Genomic DNA, 16,000 nt, shown 5'->3' on the forward strand with positions numbered 1-16,000 from the left:
TCTCATCAGGCTCTCAGCAGATTTCTCAACAGAAACTTTACAGGCTAGGAGAGACTGGAATGATATATTCAAAATACTGAAAGACAAAAACTTTCAGCCAAGAATACTCTGTCAAGCAAAAATACCCTTCAAATATGATGGAGAAACAGTAACTTTCCCAGATAAACAAAAGCTAAAGGAGTTCATGGCCACGAGACCCCCACTACAAGAAATACTCAAGAAGGCCCTCAGGCCTGAGAAAATGAAGAGAAAGGGAATACAAAGCTTGGAGCAAGGAGAAAAATAGGTAGACAAAACTTAGAAAAATAGTAGATCTTTACTGGAATAGGTTAGCAACCACTTAAATACCAAAATCAAAGATCAAAGGAAGGAATTCACCAAAAATAAATTTAACCTCATCACTGTAAACACACACACACAACACAAGATAGAATAAGGTATAACAAAAATGACTTAGAAGGGGAAGAGGAAAGTAATTGAATTGACTTAGTCTAAGGAAATAGGAGGCCATCAGATAATGGACTATCTCATACACAAGATTTTTTACACAAACCTCAAGGTAACCACTAAACAAATAATCAAAACAAAATCACATATGATAAACAAAGAGAAAACTAGAAGAGTCATAAGACAGAACAACCAAACTGAATTGGCAGTTCAAAACAAATGGGACAAGAAACAAAGGAAATGCAAAAGAACTGGAAAATAAGTGACAAAACAGCAACATTAAGCCCTTATATATCCATAATTACCCTTAATGTAAATGGATTGAACTCTCCAATCAAAAGATACAGAGCGGCAGGATGGATTAAAAAGCAAGACCCAACAATATGCTGCCTCCAGGAAACACATCTCAGCTCTAAAGACAAGCACAGGCTCAGAGTGAAAGGATGGAAGACAATACTCCAAGCTAATGGCAAACAAAAGAAAGCAGGTGTTGCTATACTCATATCAGACAATGTAGACTTCAAGATAAAACAGGTTAAGAGAGACAAAGAAGGGAAATATATAATGATAAAATGGACACTCCACCAAGAAGACATATCACTTATAAATATATATGCACCCAACATAGGAGCACCAATGTACATAAAGCAACTATTAAAAAACCTAAAAGGAGACATTAACAACAACACAATAATAGTAGGGGATCTTAATACCCCACTTACATAAATGGAGAGATCATCCAGACAAAAAGTCAATAAAGAAATAGTAGACTTAAATGAAAAACTGGATGAGATGGACCTAGTAGACATATACAGAGCACTCCATCCCAAAACAGCTGACTACACATTCTTCCCAAGCGCGCATGGAACATTCTCAAGGATAGACCATATGTTGGGAAACAAAGCAAGCCTCAATAAATTTAAGAAGATTGAAATCATAACAAGCATCTTTTCAGACCATAATGCTATGAAACTGGAAATCAACCATGAAAAAAAAATTGGGAAAGTGACAAAAATGTGGAGATTAAACAACATGCTACTGAACAACCAATGGATCATTGATGAAATTAAAGGAGACATCAAAAACTATCTGGAAACAAACAAAAATGAAAATATGCCATACCAAACCATATGGGATGCAGCAAAAGCAGTCCTGAGAGGGAAACTCATAGCGATACAAGCCCACCTTAACAAACAAGAAAAAGCCCAAATAAGCAACCTTAAATTACACCTAACAGAACTACAAAAAGAAGAACAAACAAAGCCCAAAGTCAGCAGAAGGAGAGAAATAATAAAAATCAGAGCAGAAATAAATGAAATTGAGACCAAAGAAACAGTAGAAAGGATTAATGAAACAAAGAGTTGGTTCTTTGAGAAGATAAACAAAACCGGCAAACCCTTAGCCAGGCTTACTGAGAAAAAAAGAGAAAAGGCTCAGGTAAATAAAATTAGAAATGAAAGAGGAGAAATTACAACAGATACCATGGAAATACAGAGGATTATAAGAGAATACTATGAGAAATTATATGCCAACAAATTGGACAATCTAGAAGAAATGGATAAATTCTTAGACTCAGACAACCTCCCAAAACTGAACCAAGAAGAAATGGAGAATCAGAATAGACCAATCACAAGTAAAGAGATTGAAATAGTAATCAAAAACCTCCCAAAAAATAAAAGTCCAGGACCAGACAGCTTCTCTGGTGAATTTTACCAAGCATTCAAAGAAGATTTAATCCCATCCTTCTCAAACTATTCCAAATATAGAGGAAGATGGAACACTTCCTAAATCAATCTACGAGGCCAACAGCACCCTGATACCAAAGCCAGACAAAGACAATACAAAGAAGGAAAATTACAGGTCAATATCGCTGATGAACATAGATGCAAAAATCCTCAACAAAATATTGGCAAACGGAACACTGCAATACATTAAAAAGATCATACACCATGATCAAGTGGGATTTATACCAGGGATGCAGGGATGGTTCAACATCCGCAAATCAATCAACGTGATACATCACATCAACAAAACAAAGAATAAAAACCACATGGTCATCTTAATAGATGCAGAGAAGGCATTTGACAAGATACAACATCCATTTGTGATAAAAACTCTCAACCAAATGGGAATAGAAGGAAAGTACCTCAACATAATAAAGGCTATTTATGACAAACCCACAGCCAACATCATGCTCAACAGGGAAAGACTGAAAGCCATTCCTCTGAGAACAGGAACGCTGCAGGGATGCCCACTCTCACCACTCCTATTCAACATAGTACTGGAGGTTTTGGCCAGAGCAATTAGGCAAGAAAAAGGAATAAAAGGAATCCAAATAGGTAACAAAGAAGTGAAACTCTCACTATTTGCAGATGACATGATTTTATATAGAGAAAATCCTAAAGAATCCGTTGGAAACCTATTAGAAATAATCAACAACTACAGCAAAGTTGCAGGGTCCAAAATCAATCTACAAAAATCAGTTGCATTTCCATATACTAATAACGAACTAACAGAAAGAGAGCTCAAAAAGATAATACCATTTACAATTGCATCAAAAAGAATAAAATATCTAGGAATAAATCTTACCAAGGAGGTGAAACACCTATACAATGAAAACTACAAGACATCATTGAAAGAAATGGATGATGACATAAAGAAATGGAAAGACATCCCATGCACATGGATTGGAAGAATAAACATAGTTAAAATGTCTATATTAGCTAAAACAATCTACAGATGCAATGCAATCCCAATCAGAATCCCAATGACATTATTCAAGGAAATAGAAAAAAGAATACTAAAAGTCATACGGGGCAACAAAAGACCCCAAATAGCTAAAGCAATCCTAAGAAAAAAGAACAAAACAGAGGCATCACAATCCCTGACTTCAAAACATACTACAAAGCAACAGCAATCAAACCAGCATGGTACTGGTACAAAAACAGACACACAGATCAATGGAACAGAATTGAAAGCCCTGAAATAAAACCACACATATACGGACAGCTAATTTTCGACAAAGGAGCCAAGAACATACAATGGAGAAAGGAAAGTCTCTTCAATAAATGGTGTTGGGAAAACCGGACAGTCACATGCAAAAGAATGAAAGTGGACCATCTGCTATTGCCATTCACAAAAATTAACTCAAAATGGATTAAAGACCTGAATGAGAGACCTGAAACTATAAAACTCATAGAAGAAAATATAGGCAACACACTATTTGACATTGGTCATAAAGGAATCTTTTCAGATGACATGCCTACCCAGACTAGGGAAACTAAAGAAAAAATAAACAAGTGGGACTTGATCAGACTAAAGAGCTTCTACAAGACAAACAAAACCAGAATCAAGATGAAGAGACAAACCACCAGCTGGGAGAGAATATTTGCAAAACATACATCTGACAAGGGGTTGATCTCCATAATATATAAAGAACTCACACAACTGAACAACAAAAAAAAGAACACCTGATCAAAAAATGGGCAGAGGAAATGAACAGACACTTCTCCAAAGAAGATATACAGATGGCCAATAGGCACATGAAAAGATGTTCAACATCACTAATCATCAAGGAAATGCAAACCAAAACAACACTAAGATATCACCTCACGCCTGTTAGAATGGCTATAATCACCAAGACAAAAAAACAACAAATGTTGGAGAGGATGTGGAGAAACAGGAACCCTCATACACAGCTGGTGGGAATGCAAACTGGTGCAGCCTCTATGGAAAACGGTATGGAGATTCCTCAAAGAATTAAAAATAGAGATGCCCTATGATCCAGCCATCTCACTACTGGGAATCTATCCAGCGAACCTGAAATCAACAATCCAAAGAGGCTTATGCACCCCTATGTTCATTGCAGAATTATTCACTATAGCCAAGAAGTGGAAGCAACCTAAGTGTTCCTCGACTGACGACTGGATCAAGAAAACGTGGTATATATATACAATGGAATACTACTCAGCCATAAAAAAAGACAAAATCGTCCCATTTGCAACAACATGGATGGACCTGGAGGGTATTATGTTAAGTGAAGTAAGCCAGAAGGAGAAAGACAAACACTGTATGATCTCACTCATATGTGGAATATAAACCAACACATGGACAGAGAAAACTGTATTGTGGTTACTCAGGGCAGTGGGGTGGGGGATGGGCATAAGGGCTGAAGGGAGACATATATATGGTGATGGACAAACAAAAATGTACAACCCAAAATTTCACAATGTTAAAAACTATTAAAACATCAATGAAAAAGTAAATTAAAAAATAAAATAAAAATAATAAAAATTGGGTTTATTAATACTTTCCCCTAGTAAACCAAATAATAGTGTCCTTTGGAGGAAATTTCCACTTGATCTTCAAATCCAGATTTAGTGAAAAACATGATACCATTTATTACAGTTACAAATCACTATGAATGTGATTCATAAGTAGACTCTGATTACTTCCAACTATGTACTATTACCATCACCTATTGAACAGAAGAATCTTGTTTCTCTAAGAAGGTCACTTGTTTTATACGTATGTACACACACACACCTTTATACAGTGATGAAAATGAGAGTAAGGTGAGAATAAAGGCAAACGTGAATAACAGAAGAGGCATTATTAGCATTTTGGTTCACAGTTTGGGCATGGGTTTGAGTTTGAGGTGGAATAGTTTCTGTGTTCTAGCTTTATAATTTTCTAGCTATTAAGACTTAGAAGAGTCAATAGTTCTCTCTAAGCCTTACTTTTTTTTCATCTGAAAAAAACCGGGACACTCTATAGCATATTTCCTCCTACATAGTAAGAACTCCATAGTGTTAGCTGTTATTTTCCTTATTTATATTACCACATTCACATAAGATAGAAATATTTTAAGCAACACAGTTGTTCTTCCACAAAATAATTGCAAAATAATACATGTTATATATCAGAGATTTATTTGACTTTTGAAAATCAGTTCATAATCATCAAGATGACATTCAAAAGAAGGTAACCAGATATGACAATGGCAGATTAAGATTCGTTTAATCATTTAAAGTTCTGACATGGGATTTATCAACACTAGATATACAACATATGCAGTTAGATTGAATCGCAATTTAGAAAAGACAATGTCCTTCCTTAAGTCTTTGAAATAAAAAACTAATATTAATGATTTCTTACATTTAAAGAGTGAGGCACTCAAATCGCTCACACATACATTATCTCATTTGATCCTCAGAATAAGTATGCGATATAAATAGAGTAGGTTCAAGAATAAAGAATCGAGGTTGGGAAAGATTATATGACATGACCAATGGTGCTTGAGTAGGAAACGATGAAGCTGAGGCCAGAAGACATGTTTTCCCAAATCTAATTCAATTTTCAGAATGCTATACTACATTGAACAATCTGGCATTTCCCCTTTTGTGTCAAAACCAAACTGTGATTTTTGGATTCTAGATTTATCAGTGTAAACTCTGTTGGCAATGGCTTGAATGACCTTAACTAGTCTTTAAATCACTGTTGCCAGGTATAGAAATACAGGCATTGTGTTGAGAATCATTGTTCTCTCTCTTTATAAATATGTACTGAATTCTCCAACTTCACTGTTTAATGTTTAGCAATTAGAGGTACTAATAGGGAAGAGAAATAGGAACGCTTCTCTTATGGGCCACCTCTCCTAACTCCAGACTCCACATGAAATCTCGCCATGGTAACGATTTGGTTTAGCATAGCGATTGTTTGTTAAATTATAATACTTAGGACACTAATGATATTCCAAGTTTCTCTTAAAACAATTGTTCTAAAAACTGTGATTAAACCAAATCAGATAAATATTTTAATTTTGTAGAACAGTATCACATAGGGATTAATGTGATAGTGTGAATTAAATTAACATGGACTGGTTTTCTTTTAGAAGACCCAATGAGTTGCCAAAGAGGAGGCCATTTATATTAGTTTCTATAGCACAAGTCAAACTGGTATTTTTATTAAAGTAATTTCAATAACAATATTTTACATAAAAAAAGTTAATAGATATACCTTAAAAATTATATTTGCAAAAAAATGTGATAAAGAGCTAATACTATTGTCATGTGAACAGTTCATATTAAATTAGAAATAAAAACACTAACATCCCTAAAAATCAGATTCCTTACCTGAGTGAGAGGCTGTACTGGGTCCCTGGTGCCAACCTGGTGATGTGCTGGCAAATGTTTGACACCACCTCTGTAAGGGGGAAAAAAACCTCTAATGTGTAGCATTCGTCAACTTTCATAGCATAAATACTCCCACTAGGGCAGATTTCAAGCTATCAACGTGAAGTCGCTGAACGGGGAGTTACAAAGAGAGGTGCACAATTAGCTCTCACAAGCCAAGACAGGCTGGCTCCAGCTCACCATTGCCCAAATTCCAGAACCAATCCAAATTTCCAGAGGTAGAACTCAGAAGCATGTATTTTTAAAAAGCCTCCTCAGTGATTTTGCTGTAGTCAGTCCATGGAGCAGTTTTTAGGAACCACTGGACTAGCTTATCATAGAACTCTAGGAGTTTCTGAGGCTAAGAAAGAGAAAACATTTGTACAGTTTCTCCTATGTAGCCCAAGTCAGATGGAAGTGACATTGGCATCACTATCACCTAGGAAAACTCCGAATTGTGGTAAGAATTTCTTGCTTTTAAATTAAAGCAAACTGTAAGGCATCTTTTTCATGTATAGCTACTTGTGAGCCCAGATCAAAGACAAGCCTTTTGATACCTTCCTGAGCCTAAAAGAAAGTACTTCCTAGGGCCGGCCCGGTGGCTTAGCGGTTAAGTGCGCGCGCTCCGCTACTGGCGGCCCGGGTTCGGATCCTGGGCACGCACCAATGCACTGCTTCGGCCATGCTGAGGCCGTGTCCCACATACAGCAACTAGAAGGATGTGCAACTATGACGTACAACTATCTACTGGGGGGCTTTGGGGAAAAAAAGGAGGATTGGCAATACATGTTAGCTCAGAGCCGGTCTTCCTCAGCTAAAAAAAAAAAAAGAGGAGGATTAGCACAGATGTTAGCTCAGGGTTGATCTCCCTCACAAAAAAAAAAAAAAAAGTACTTCCTCAATAAAATAGTCACTGAAATCCTCAATGTTTCTCAAAGAAGCTATCTAGTCCAGTGCTGTGCCTCCATGACAGGATGGCAGTTTGGTGGTATTTCAGCTTCTATTATTCACATTCATGAATCACTTATGGGTAATTTCAATGCTTGGTGTCAAATTATTCAATTGAAACCAATAAAACACAGGTATTCCCTGTTGTAGACATACCCAATTTCATAAGAATTTATAACCTTTAATCTCTGAGTTTGCACCAATCTTCAAGAGATAGGAAATGAGAAAGATTACTATTGGTAATTGTCTTTGCCTGGGTCCCCCTGAAAGCCTGAGAAAAAGGCTTACAGGCAGGTAGTTTATTTGGGAAGTGATCTCAAGGAATAGGAGCGAGGGATGGGGGCATCTGTGGGGAAGGGGGGAAAGTCAACACAAAGATTTGTTATTTAGTTGGAAACCACTATGGGCAATAATTACTCAGTTCTGTAGGGGATTCTAAGAAGTTTTATGGACATGCATTTTAGAATTGCCCACCTGGCATTGAAAGAAAGAAGCATTTATCTTTCTGGGGTATTCCCTATTAACCAAGAATGGCCCCAGGGGTATTTACTCCTTTGCCTCCATTCTTTTGGTTGATCATGCATGAGAGCCCAGCAGTTCTAAGGGAGTCAGAGAAACCCAAGACAGGAAACAAGAAGTAATTGTTCCAGGATGAGGCACCTATATAAATGTGGTCAAAGTCTGTGTGGACCTGGTCACTATAGCAGCGACTGGAGCTAGAAATGGGGCCAAGATGACGTAAAGTGGTATATAAGAGGGGTCCAGTTCACTAGATAACAACCAGGCAGTTCTGTCTAGTTTGTGACTATTGCTTGGTTCCATGATCTTATTCTTTGGACTTAGAAACCTAAAAATACTACCAAGTTAGCCCCAGATCAATCTACAGACTTCTCTACACTTGGAAAATGGGAGGTTGTCAGTGGAAGAAAAGAAGATCTTGCTCATAAAAGAACAGATTCATTTTTTTATTTTTAAAATATTGTACCCTGTAAACCACATCAAATAAAGTATTCCTGGGGTCATTCTGAATGGTCCCTGAAAGGGTAATAAGACCCGACAGAGAGACTCTGTGTCACATGGAAGAGAAGTGGGGAAAGGGGCAGAGAAGAAAGGGATTGAGTATTCTCAATGAGGCCTCTGAAAAAGCAGCCATCAGAGAAAGAATCAACTTTAAATAAGTCCCAGGTCCTAAAATGAGAAGCCATCTTATGACAATGTCAGAGAAGTAATAACCTTTCTGACCCCCTTTCTACTCCCTCCCCTTTTGCTTTGACCACAGAAACTAAGGTTACCAAGAAGGATAAGGAGGGGAGCAAGCATCAGATAGGGCAGTGGTTCTCAAACTTTAGTGTGTATCAGTCACCTGAGCACTTATTAAAACACACATTGCTGGCCCCAACCCCAGAGTTTCTGATTCACTAAGTGCAGATGGGATCCAAGAATTCACATTCCTACCAACTTCCCAGCTGATATTGCTGGTCCACAGGACAACACTATAAGAACCACTGAAATAGTAAAATAGAAAGGAAGGCTCACATTCACTTACCTGGATGCCCACCTGCAAAAAGCTTCAGCTGGGGTAAAGCAAGTAATTGTAATTTTGAATGAAGATGGAAGTGTCTATCAATATATGGGAGTAGACACTTTTCATTACTGAATTGAGACTGTATATTTGAGTTACAGAGACTGTGGGACCTTGAGAGAGAGAGCATAAAAGCCATAGAATTAGCCACTTTTCCATCCAGTAGCAGACAAGCTAACGCCACTGAAGAAATGTAAAGAGGCAGAGAAACAAAAAGACCGTTTCTGATTATATCCCATAATTGTATGAATTACAAAGATAAGGCACCACACAGCTTACTTAAAGCAATTGATGTAATGAAATCTGTTTTTATATAAAAAATAAGTCAAAAGATGATTACTTTTGTTGACAATATCAAATTTTAGTGTTTTACCCACTAAGCAACTCTAATTCATTTAAATTTTATAATAATTAGATTAATATGAGAATTTCGGAAATGTATAGTACCATTTGCCTTAGAAAACAACCCAGATAATTTTTATGCGCACTGAAATTTGAGGACACTGGTCAATAGCAGCAGTTCTTAATAGCACAGTGCTACTGCAGAAGTTGTTCCCCTGTAACCCCTTCATAAAGAGAAGAAACATCAGTAGGGAAAAATAAGAGCCTTAGGTACAGCGCAAGAAGCAGAGCAGACCAGTGAAGGGATTGGAATCTGCAGTTAGATTGCTTGGTTTAAACAGCAGTAAACTTGGGCAAGCTATTTAACCTCTCTCAGCTTCATTTTCTCATCTTGAAAATGAGGATAATAATTTCTACTTCACAGGGTTGCTGTGAGGATGAAATGAGATAAAGTATATGAAGCACTTAGCACAAGGCCTGCCATACAGCAAGTTTTAACAAATATTGCTATTATCATTACCACATTAGTCCTCTAGAGAACGCTGTAATACACATATAACACACAATGGGCTGGGAAGTAAAGAGAAATTTCTAAAGTGCTACATGGATGCAAAGCGCCATTGTTGATCTTACCTTTTTTGTGTGTGTGTGTGAGGAAGATCAGCTCTGAGCTAACATCCGCACCAGTCCTCCTCTTTTTGCTGAGGAAGACCGGCTCTGAGCTAACATCTATTGCCAATCCTCCTCCTTTTTTTTTCCCCAAAGCCCCAGTAGATACTTGTATGTCATAGTTGCACATCCTTCTAGTTGCTGTATGTGGGACACGGCCTCAGCATGGCCGGAGAAGCAGTGCGTTGGTGCGCACCAGGGATCCGAACCCCGGGCCGCCAGTAGTGGAGCATGCGCACTTAACCGCTAAGCCATGGGGCCGGCCCTGTTATCTTACTTTTATTCTCTCTCTGTTTCTGTTTCTCTCTCTCTCTCTCAAAAGGAAATGTAATAAATAAGAAGTTTAGGGTGGTAGAAAGGACATCTCGAATGGGTTTTGTACATAACTAACCTCTAAGAACCTCAGTTTCCCCATTTGTGGAACAGTTATCATAATGCAATGCTTAGGTCTATAAGATTAGGAGAGATGGCAAGTTGCGAAGAGCCCAGCAGTGAGTACTGACACAATCATTGAAATCAAGGGGGAGCAGCTTCGAAGCATCTTTCCTATGCTAGGGAGCTCTTCCTGCGTTACAACAGAAAAACTGCTGGATCCTCACATCTGGGCTTAGAGGAAAGTAAGAAAGATGCTCTTTCTTTGGAAAAGCGACTTCCTAGCACACAAGATGTGCAAAGACTGCAAATAAAATTCCTGCCTACCACTAGCTTTAGGCAGATAGTTAAGGATATTTTTAAAGATCCACACATAGAGATCAAAAGAGATAAATTTAATTATTTATAAAGTACAACATTATGAAGTTAAAATTCTGAGAATGACTTTTGGCCTGAATCATTACCAAGTTTCTGCTCCTGAATGTTCTAATTATATATGTCAATATTCATCAATACTAATGATTACAAGAAAATAACTGAAAAATTACTACATAAATAGCAATCTGATTTTAAAACGCTAAGTATTCTGAAACCTCTAAATATCAAGATATTATAATACATGTGAGTAGCACCTAATATTATTTATTTATAAAATATAGACTGCACTTAATAAGCTTAGTAAATACCTTAGAAAAAAACTATCTTCAGCACTTCCGAATCTTACAGACACTACTTTGCAATGAATGGGTATATAGTTACTTTATTTTACCTACGCTCAGATGAATAAGGTTTGATTTAATCATCTTGCAGTCATCAGAGAAATAAGGTTGGAAAGAAGTACCGTGCCAGGCTGTAGTCTAGCATCACAAGCAGAGGCAGGAGGACCCGCACCTACTGACTGTGTGATCTTGCCCAAGTCACACCATCTCTCCTCTTCTTTAAAAGAAAAGTTGTAATTGAACTGGCTATCGGGGTCAAATTGAAGGTAAATGAGCTAGGAGAACTGTTAAGCGCAATATATGAATAGACAAGCCACTCAACCTCACTGTGACTCAATTTCCTCATCTGTAAAATGAAGTATGAGAATTATCACTAATGACCTTTGAAGCACGTAAATTCTGTAATTCTAGGCTTAAACTGAAGGTACCAAACACAAGTTGAGGAAGATCCTTTCTCACTGGACCTCATTCCTAGATATAGACACCAACCACCAAACAGCACACCATTTTTATGGACTTCTTTCTTCATAGACTGCCAGACACAGCAGAGATTGTTTGGGTGACAGCATTACCTAAGGCAACACACATCCCAAATACAGATAGGCCCTTCTTCTAAATAACTTTGAGCTTAACTGCAATTTAAAAAGGCCATCGAAATTCAGTGCAACTAGGAGACAGACTTTGAGTTTATTTCTGTATTAAAATAAACAACTTTGTAATAAAATATACCAGTATGGATTTTATGCTTTAAAAAAAAAAAGGATCCTTGGGGCTGGCCCGGTGGCGCAAGCAGTTAAGTGCGCACTCTCCGGTGCGGTGGCCTGGGGTTCGCCAGTTCGGATCCCGGCGCGCACCCAACGCACCGCTGGTCAAGCCATGCTGTGGTGGCGTTCCATATAAAGTGGAGGAAGATGGGCATGGATGTTAGCCCAGGGCCAGTCTTCCTCAGCAAAAAGAAGAGGATTGGCAGATGTTAGCTCAGGGCCGATCTTCCTCACAAAAAAAGGATCCTTCGTGGATATGACTGTGTAACATTTAAATATTTATAGATAAATTTGCATTTTACTGCAAATCATAGAAGATTATTGGTTTATCTAATAAGTAATCAGTGTAGTAAGGCGATTTTGAATTGAAGAAAGTAATTTAAAATGGCCAAGCATGCTTAATGAAAATTATCCCTTTTTAATATCTCTTTTCTAATTAATGTGTTTCTCTAAAATTTAAAAGCCAGGTGTGCAATAAATAAAAATAATGTCATGAAGTCTAGACATTTTCATATTATCCTGATTTAGATGTGTTCTAGGATTAAAAGGGACCTTTAAATGTCACATGTTTAATCCCCCAGTATCACATCTATCAAGTGGTCATCTAATGAATGTTTGAATTCTTTAAGTTTCAGGGAATTCACTGCCTCTCATTTTATTTTCAGAAAGCATGGATTATTAGAATTTCTTCTATTCTGCCAAAATCCAATCTAAATTTTTAACTTAGAAAAATAACAAAATGACCAAATAATTTAATGACCTGTGTCTAGATTTGGAATAATATTTTAATAAAAGCAAACAACTTATTAGTTTAATTTAATTGTGACTAGAGTCACATGCCATGAGACAAACGCCACACCACAGGTGGAACAAATTTCCATGATACTGTTCTTAGCATTGCAGAGACCAACTGTGCTCCTCCTAGTCCACTCAGGTTGACAGCTGGAGCCTGTAACTGGCCGTGGCCAGGTGCAGATGCTGAAGAACAACCATCAGTGAGCCCTACTCTGCCTGAGCCAGTGAGAATGAGGCCTGACTGGATCTTAGAGTCATGGTCCCAAAGGTCTGGAATTTGTCTGTTAGCTGAAGCTCATGTCTTTCCTGACCTCAGTATTCCCAAGCCCCAGGTTGAATGCTTTGTCCCACCATTCATAACCAAGTCTCTATATCTGGGCTTCAGCCATGCTTTCCACTTTACATTCAAGCTCCCTATCTTGAATTCTAGTCCATTTGCATGGATTTCAACAATATGTCTACCTCTTATCTCCCTAATGGGGCTAGACCCTAGATTCCTGTATCCTCAGCCACTAGCTGAGGTTCTGGTTCTATCTGGATCTATTCTCCTGGAAACAAGCTACCTCTACCTGACTATAAATATCTACTCTCTCCAGATACTTCTAAGGCTTGGTCCCTACTCATCATTTTAAGAACTTCTGTGATGTTAATGGTAGTTTGCCTCAGACTTGAACTACTTCCCCTTGAACACTGGAATATAGAGTTCTGGCCACACTCCATGGGAGTCAGCCCTACTGCCATGTTATTCTTAGGCGCATCATGAGAGAATAAAAAGGGACCTGGCCCAGGGCAGTTTTCCAGGCCTTGTCCCCATCTGGTCCTGACTTATTCCACTTATACACTATTGAGGTCCCAAAATGCCTGGTGCTAGAAACCCATCAGGTTACTAAGACAACAAATTTAAAGGAGGAAATTTTCTTTAAAGATCTACAAAGTTGATTTAGAGTAAGGTACAAGGATTAATACATAGTAGTTCAATGAACAATTAAGAATATGTGTACCCTGAGCAAGATTTCTACAGGATGGCTTGGTAAAAGAGCACGGTTGTTAAGCTAAATGGATCTAATAGTGACAAAGTAAAGCAACAAATTTCAAGCTGTGTAAGGAGATATTTTCAAGAAGAAAGATTTGACCGTTGTCGCTTAAATCACATCCTGTAAGTGACTTCAGCCAGGCAACATCAAAACTTTGCTTTCCTAATCCCACCAGAGCGTGCTCATCTTCCCCTTCTAACACCCTTGTCTATCATGCACACATGGTGATTATATTCTCTCTTGCATTCTTCCCTATCTCATGTGAATACATCTTATCTCTACAAGCAGATTACAAACTCCATACCTTACTTTACCATTCCAGGATTGTTTTCAGTAGACAATAAATTCATACTGAATTAAATTGAATCTAATTGAATTGAAACCAATTGGGATAAAAATGACTATATTACAGAAGAACTAAATTGATAAACAAGTTGAATTACATGCCTAATAGAGTTCTGAGACTGGATAACTGAGGCTTAGAGAGAGGCTGAAAATGATATTGCACAAATTATAAAACAAAACGTGGAACAACCACAATACAGGCCAGTGTTGTCAGTTATGGACTGTGGTAGGCAGAATAATGGCGTCCTAAAGACATTCAGTTCCTAATCCCTGGAACCTGTGAATGTATTATCTTAAAGGCAAATGAGATTTTGCAGGTGTGATTAAGTTAAGGATCTTAGATGTGGAGAGTATCCTGGATTATCCAGGTGGGCCCAATGTAATCACATGAGTCCTTGAAATTGGAGGAAAGAGGCAGAATAGTGGATCGGAGAGAGGATATGTAAGAATAAGGAGAGATTAAAGCATGAGAGGGATTTGATTTACCATTGCAGGCTTTGAGGATGGGAGAAGGAGACCTTGAGACAAGGAATGTAGTTGGCCTCTAGAAGCTGGAAATGGCCTTTGGCGGACAGCCAACAAGAAAACAAGGGTCTCACTCCCACAACCACAGGGAACTGAATTCCGCCAACAACTCAAATGAGCAGGAAACAGATTCTCTCCTAGAACCTTCAGAAAGGAACGCAGTCTGCCAACACTTTGATTTTCGTCTGGTGAGATCTGTACTGGACTTCTTACCTACAGAACTGTAAAATAACACACCTGTGTTGCTTTAGTCCACCAAGTTTATGGTAACTTGTTACAGCAGCAATAGAAAACTAATATAGGGAGAGACGGGGTTTATGTGCCAGCCCTACTGAGTTGGACAGAGTTACTGAGACTGGTTTAGTGAGGGTTTAGAGTTCACACCTGGCTGTGCAGTTTGGGGGCTCGGGGCTCAGATGCAGAGATCAGGAGATATTTCTGAGGCAAATAGTAGGTGATCCTACCCAAAGAACTACCAAATTTAGTTCTTTCTTTTCCTTTTCTCCAATTCTTCTTCCTTGCCTTGCTCCTTTCTAATTTTCCAACTTTTATTTAGTAATTTATTTAACTAATTTATTTAAATCTTGTAAGGTCTTAGGGATCCAAAGTTATAACATACATCTTTTCTCAAAGAGCTCATAACTCTGTCAGTACAACAGATGTACCAACAATTTACATTGCATAGTGAGAGAGTTGACAAGGTACTTTCACCTGCATTCTCATTTAAACCTCACAGCATCTTTCTGTGTAGGACACTAATTGTACTGTGGACTGTAGGTTGACATTGTGTGTGTAGAAAAACACACTCAAAATGGGGCAGGAGGGGAAAAATTCTGAGAGCGAAAAGGATGCTTGCTAAGCTTTAGCTGGTTTAGCCTGCATAGTGTAGACACGGTGTAGAAAATAAGAAATATTTTACCCCCAAAGGCACTCAAAATCAAATCATCTTTTGGGGCCGGCCCGGTGGCTCCAGCGCTTAAGTGTGTGCACTCCGCTGTGGCGGCCTGGGGTTCGCCGGTTCAGATCCCGGGCACGCACCAATGCACCTCTTGTCAAGCCATGCTGTGGTGGCGTCCCATATAAAGTAGAGGAAGATGGGCATGGATGTTAGCCCAGGGCCAGTCTTCCTCAGCAAAAAAAGAGGAGGATTGGCAGATGTTAGCTCAGGGCCGATGTTCCTCACACACACACAAAAAAAATCAAAGTATCTTTTAAATGAGATTCAAAATGGATCGAAGAAAATTGTTATTAGCACCAAGCACTTACTAATCTAAATCCTAAATAA

Source organism: Diceros bicornis, chromosome 23 (genome assembly GCF_020826845.1).
Source record: "Diceros bicornis minor isolate mBicDic1 chromosome 23, mDicBic1.mat.cur, whole genome shotgun sequence".
Taxonomy (NCBI): Eukaryota; Metazoa; Chordata; class Mammalia; order Perissodactyla; family Rhinocerotidae; genus Diceros; species Diceros bicornis.